The sequence below is a fragment of the Phascolarctos cinereus genome, unplaced genomic scaffold, assembly GCF_003287225.1.
Source record: "Phascolarctos cinereus isolate Bilbo 61053 unplaced genomic scaffold, phaCin_HiC Scaffold_2;HRSCAF=192, whole genome shotgun sequence".
Taxonomy (NCBI): domain Eukaryota; kingdom Metazoa; phylum Chordata; class Mammalia; order Diprotodontia; family Phascolarctidae; genus Phascolarctos; species Phascolarctos cinereus.
This window is the reverse complement of record NW_027555625.1, coordinates 387,260,156-387,267,369: the sequence shown is the minus strand read 5'-3', so window position 1 is coordinate 387,267,369 and position 7,214 is coordinate 387,260,156.

Here is a 7,214-nt window from a genome sequence, read left to right as displayed (position 1 = left end):
AGAGAGGAGGTAGTCTCAGGGAGAAGAAATAGGAGAGAGAGAGTTCTGTCCATCTCATACTTTTTGCCCATACTTCAAAAAAAGAATCATGAAAATTATCAGGAATATTGATAGCTTGTATTTATAGTTTGTAAAATACTAACAACACTGTAAGGTAGGTAATAAATCAATCAAACATTAAGTAAATACCTACTGCATATCAATACTATGCTAAGATTAGAGATACAAAAACAGAAAAGAACAGTCCCTGCTCTACATTCTGTGAGGAAAACATGTACACATATAAATAAATACAAAACATATATGAAGTGACTATAAAATAGTTTTTTAGAGAAATTGGAAGGTGGTCAGGAAAGTAGAAAACCACAGAGGCCTCATCTAGGAGGAACATTTGAGTTGACTTTTGAAGGGAATGAGGGACTCTTAGGCTGTGGTGAGGAAGGAGGGCATTCCAGGCATGGGAGCTAGTTTGTGCAAAGGCACACAGATGGGAGATGGCATCTAGGTAAGATGGCTGTGTGAAAGGTCACAGAGGAGCCCAGCTCTACCACTTTTGTTCAATCAAGGAAGAACACTAGTTTGAGTAATGACAAAGAAAGTCCAGAAAGGAATATTTTCTTTCATCCAGGCCAGGAACACACACAAAAAAACAGAAGCTTCAGACAGTGGTAGTTGGGTCTTGTTGGAGAAGTTGGCACCAGAACGGGTGAACAGACTGGAAACCTGTAGAAGCATCTAGGGGCATAGAGACTGTGGCTGTGTGCTAACCTGGGTTAGGGAGGGAGAAAATCACACCTTGCTTAACTAGAGTTTACCTCTGAGCTCTAACTGGGAAGCACATGAATGCCTGCTAGTAGAGAAAAAGGAAACCAGTATTAGGAGCCCAGGAAATTGAGGTCAGGTCTTGTTTAACTAATTACCCAGTTTAAAAGTATGGTATGGGTGGTGTCGAATCCTTGGGAGCTGATGAGAAAAGAAGAGGGCCTGGAACAAAGCTTTGGGGGAAATGACACCTATGGTTAGTGTGTGTGACTAGGATAAAGATACAGCAAAGGACGTAGAGAAGAGATCAGATAGGTAAGGAGAGAGCCACCTCATGAATACCTAAGAAGAGAGTAATCAATAGTGTTAAAGGTTGCAGAGAGGTCAAGAAGGATTCTCAATAGACTCACTAAACTCTAATGGCTCCCTAAGATCAAACATAAAACCCTCTGGCATTTAAAGGCCTTCATAACTTTGTGTCGTTCAGTTGTTTCATAACTTTGTGTCGTTCAGTTGTTTCAGTCATGTCCAACTCTTCATGATCCTATTTGGGGTTTTCTTGGCAGAGATACTGGAGTAATTGTTTCTCTTTTGGCCAGCAACCCTGAGGGTCTTCCCCTCCCAGTTTGATTTTTTTTTTTTAAATTAAAGGGGCCATCCCTTGGCTCACTTCTTAAATAGGCCCAATCACTGAATGGGTGTTGCCTTACTCAAAGTGAGAACTCCTAAAGACCTCAGCTTAAAAAGGCCCAGGTCTCCCATTGCATCCTGGGTTATGTCCAGTTGTCCTGATCTATATCTGACCACTGAAGTCAGACGGCTCTGGAGGAGAAAGTGAGGCTGGTGACTTTGCACAGCCCTCCCTGCTCAAATCCAATTCAGTTGCAAGTCATGTCCTTGTCTTCCTGATGTCATGGTCCTCTTGGAGAAGAAGGACAAACCACACGTAACCCAGCGCTCTATTCATTGCTGCATCTAGCTGCCCATAAGTATATAAGAGGTATATTTTGTTCAAAGTTTAGTTTCCATTTTTCATCCTCACTCCAGGAAATAAATTTATTTCCATCAAAATCGGTATTTTTTGCTCAGATAGTGACCATATTTTCTTTTAAGGTATTTTTTGGGTGGCTTACTTTCTTTGAGATTGTCCTTTACTTCTCTGTATTTACATTCCCAACCCATTGTTCTCTATTTTGTTTCTTTGGTGAAACTTGCCATTGCAGGTTCAAGTTCTTGTCAGTTATTTTTGCTGTGCAGACCATAAATTCTGTTCTCATAATTCTCATTTCTTTTTTTAAAACACTCAGGAACAATGTGTTGTGGTTCCTGATTATCCTCAAACTCCACAGGATCTTCTGTTTCATCAAGCGTTGGATAGTTTTCCATTTCCATTCATAACTTTGCCTCTTCCTATCTTCCCATACTTCTCATCCCTTCCATGTACTCTAAAATCCAGCAGCATTGTTGGCCTTCTTGTTCTTCTTCACATGTGAAACTCCATCTGTCCTCAAGGACTCCAGCGTCCTTGACTCTGTCATCAGTCTCCCACTCCTACACTCCACCCCCATGCTAGGATTTTCTCTCTGAAGATTACCTTCTATCTGCTCTGTAAATATCTTTTATGTTCCTAGCTGTTTATGTGTTGTCTCCCTTATTAAAATGTGAGCTTTTTGAAGGCCTTTCTTTGTATCCCTAGCACTTAGCGTGGTGTCTGGCATGCAGTGAGTGCTTAATAAATGCTTGTTGACTGACTGGCACGAAGTCCAAAAATCAGGAACTGAGGCCAGAGAAAACAGAAGCCACTAATCATTATAAAGAAATATTATGGATCCAGAGACTTCCAAAAGACAAATACAGAAAACGTGAGTAATTCCATAACAACTACCTATGTGACTTCAGACAAGTTACAACTTTGCTAAGCCTCTCATCTGTAAAATGAGGTTAGATTAGAGGGTATTTGAAGTCTCTCCCAGCTCTATAGCTATGGTCTTAGGGGCCTATGAAATATAAATAGAGCCTCAGATGGAAAAAAAAATGGCTTGGCCACAAGGAATGCAAGCGTATCTAGAAGAAATGAAGTAATAGATAAAAAAAAATAAATTAAAAGTGAAATAAGATCTCTGGAGGAAAGAACTTGGAAGGAGAATAATACATAGCTTAGAAACAGCAGGTAGAAAGCCTTACCCAATAATGGACCAACAGAACTCACTGACTTCCTGAGACTGAGAAATGTCAAACACCAGTCAAAAGATTGAAAACCTCGACGAAAATATCTGCGATCAGAAACAACTGAGCTTCAATCAAGTCAAGGAGAGACAATTCAAGAATTATCAGACTGCCTGAAAACCGGGACCAAAAAAAAAGTCTGGATACCATATTTCAAGAAATCTTAAATAAAAACGGTTCACATTTCTTAGAACCTACAGGCAAAATAAAATAATAAGAATTCAGTGGTTGCCTACTGATAAAAACCCCCAAATGAAAGCTCTTAGAAATGTTATAGCCCAAAATCTAGTAATCCTAGATTGAAAAATTGCTGCAAGCAGATAGAAAGAGTTTGAGTTCTAAATCCACAGTTAGGATTACTTGGAAGACTTGAAAGTTACTACTGTAAAATCAATCAATAAACATTTATTAAGTATCTAATATATTCCAGGCAGTGCTAAGCACTGGGAATATAAAAAAGAGGCAAAAGATAATACTTGTCCTCAAGGAGCTCACAATCTAAAAGATAGAGAATAAATTTAAATGAAAAAGAAACATAAATAAAGGAGAAAACATCTTAGAATATGATATTCAAAAAGGCATTTTTTTAAAAAGCATGTATAAAGAAGAGCAAATAGACAGGCTGGAATCATGTGAGGAGAGTAATGTGTAATAAGCCTAGTAAGGTTGCCTGCAGCAGGATTAAGAAAGGCTTTGAATACCAAACAGGAGTTTTCTTTCTGTTTTGAGCCAATGGGAAGCTACCTTAATTTTCTTGAGCAGGAGTGACAGAAATCTACTTTGTGAGTGGAATCCATGTGAAAAATAGATTAGAGAGGACTAATTGAGAGGGTATTGCAGTTGTCCGTGTGAGGGCCTGAAATGGAATTCTGGTCATGTGAACAGAGAGAAAGGGGTGAATGCTAGGGATGTTGAGAAGGCAGAATCAACCAGATTTGGCAAATGTTTGGATGTGGGGGTGAGGGAGAGGCGTTGAAGATAACTTGAAGGTTGTAGATGTGGGTGACTGAAAGGATTGTGAGTGTCATTGACAGAAATAGTGAAGTTAGGAAGAAAGGTGGTTTTAGGGGAAAAGATAAGTTCTATTTTGGACATGCTAAATTTGAGATGCCTACTGGTGTTTAGTAAGAAATGTCCAGTAAGCAATTAGTGATAGGGGTCTGTAGTTCAGGAGATGGACCAAGACTGGGTCAGTAAATCTTGGAGTCATCTATGTAGAGATGATAATTGAGTATATGGGAACCAATGACATCACCAGAAAGAGAAGATCTGTAGAGTAAGGATTCTTAACTTTTTTGTGTAATGGGTCTGTTTGGCAGTCTGGTGAAGCCTAAGAAATCTTTCTCTGAATATTGTTTTGTTTTAAATTCATAATTAAAGGAAGAAAACAAGTACTTATTAAATTTCTATTATATGCCAGGCATGCTTTATAAATATCTAATTTGATCCTCAGGACAACCCTGGGAAGTAGGTGTTATTATTATCTCCATTTTACAGTTGAGGAAACTGAGGCAGACAATGCTTAAGTGACTTGCCCAGGGTCACACAGCTACTAAGTGTCTGAAGTCAGATTTAAACTTAGGTCTTTCTGACTTCAGGCCCAGCTCTTTTACAGCAGGTATCTTTAACCTGGGGTCTCTGGATATATTTCAGGGGGTGTATGAAGTTATAACTTTTAATGCTTTGATCAACTTGGTTTCATTGTAATTGGACTTTGTAATTCTATGCATTTTATTTTATTCATTTAAAAACATTATTTGGAAGAATCCATAGGCTTTTTCCATTTGTCCATGGCACAAAAATGGTAAGAACCCCTGGGTTAGTTTTTACATGTAATTGGGAGAAAAATAAAACCTTATTAAAGCAAACAAAAAAAGAACCCCTGAATCAGAGGTTAGTAAGAATATAGACTTTTTTTTCCTATCCAAAGTTAAGAACCTCTAGTGTAGAAAGAAAAGAGAAGAGGACCCAGGACAAAGCTTTGGCCTTCACCCATAGTTAGTGGCCGGACATGAATAATAATACAGCAAAGAAGATTGAGTAGTAGTGGCCAGAGCGGGAAGGAGAGAACAGGGAGAGAGCTATGTTTCAGGGAGAGGACAGTATTCTAAATAAGAGAATAGTCAGTAGTGTCAAAAGCTGCAAAGGGGTGAAGACAGATGAGAACTAAGCGAGGTTATTAAATTGTACAATTAAGAGGTCATTGGAAACTTTGGAGAGAGCAGCTTCTGGTGAGTGATGAAGCCAAAAGTCAGATTGTAAGAACTTGAGAAGTGAGTGAGAGGAAATAGTGTGTCGACTAGAGTGTAGGATAATAAATTTCATCATCTGCACTGTTTGTGGAGTTGTGAAGTGATCCGACCATTCTGAAGAGCAATTTGGAACTATGCCGAAAGGGCAAGCAAACTGTGCATACCCTGATTCCACAGTACTACTAGTAGGTCTGTATCCCAAAGGGATTAAAAAAAAAAAGGAAACAGGACCTAGCTGTACAAAAAATGTTTATAGCAGCTCTTTCTGTGAAATATAACTCTGCAGACAGAATGATGAACATGATGAATGCAGAGAAGCACAGGAAGAACTTATATGAACCAATGCAAAGAGAAATAAGCAGAGTCAGGAAAACTATACATAATGACTACTGCAACAATGTAAATGCAAAGATACAAATGCAAAAAGCAAATGCAAATCAGCAACATTCAAACAGTTAAAATCGAATGCTGCAACATTATAGTGAGCACGGTTGGCTCCAAGAATATATGAGAAGATTTCTGCCCCTTTTCACCCCCATCATCTAGCTGCTGTACACCCACTTGCACACAAACACACACCTTTGCAGAGGGGAGGATCACGCATATGGAATACTGCCTGGGTCAGGCTTTTTTCTCTCTCAATATTTTGGTTAGTTTTGCTGACCCTTTAAAAAAATTCCTATTATTTGTTATTTAAGAGATGGCTCTGGAGGATGGAAGAAGCGATACAGTGTGAAATATAGGTGATATAACGGTAAAAACATTGGCCTTTATTTTAGAGAAGTTTTTGGTTGTTGAAGGAACTGCAATTTCCTATGAACAATCTAATCTTTGCACCTCTTGTTTAATTATAGGTCTAACTTACTATCCCTTTTCAGTGTCTGTTCAAGGTATACTTACTGATAGACAAGCTTTATAGGATGTACGTCTACCTCTCTAGTCTAGTCTGGAAAATAGGCATTCATTTGTTTAGTTTTTCCTTTGTGGATATTTAGACCAATTATGATTCTTATCCAGGAGATTCTGCATTTGTTACAGGGCTTAATGGGACCAATACTATGCCATCCACAAACTGGTCAGGACCACCATGTGGAGGACTTCACCACCCATAGGCAATCTTTCTTCAACTTGATATACTAGATATCTTCCATGATAGTAAAAAGCTCTTTTGGTCCTCTGTTTTATGCCTCAATTGATATTAATGGTTAGAGGGTCATTGAACAAGGTTATCTCCATTAGTTATTGTTCAGAATATCTTGTAAAATTTTGATTTATGCATGGGAGACACTTGAGGAAAAAGTAGCCTTTGAGGTGGAGTTTTTGTTCTACCAAAAAAAAAAACACCCTTAAAAAAAACCTAATAAGCATAATGGAATCTTGTTTTCGCTACATCTTTGGGTCTACCTGTGATGGTAAAGATGTGGAATTTTGCTAGCAAGCCTAGCTGTTCTCTATTAATACCTTCATCAAGGATACCTTTAATGTGTGTGTAGATTATTCTCGTAACATTTTTATATTGATTAGAAAGGAGGTATATGAGTTACTTGTTCATGTTTTCCTATTAGCCTTTTTTTGCAATTAATAAAGATTGAGATTTTATGCCTTTGACATCTTTTCCTCTTATAATTGAGCTCAAACATAATTGATCTCTTAATACTGTCATCCTGCCTTGAGGATACAAAAACAGAAACAGAAACAAAAAAATAGTCATAAATGGATGAAAAAGTGTTAATTTTGTTTACTGTGTATCAGACACTGGTGCATAGAAGCTGCTGCAGTGGATAGAACACTGGGCCTGGAGTTAGAAAGATCTGAGCTCAAATTCAGCTGTAGACATGTACTAGCTGTGTGACCTGGGGCAAGTCACTTAACCTCTGTTTGCCTTGGTTTCCTCAACTGTAAAATAGGGGTAATGATAGCATCATTCTCACAGGGTTGTTGTGATGATCAAATGAGATAATATTTTAAAAATGC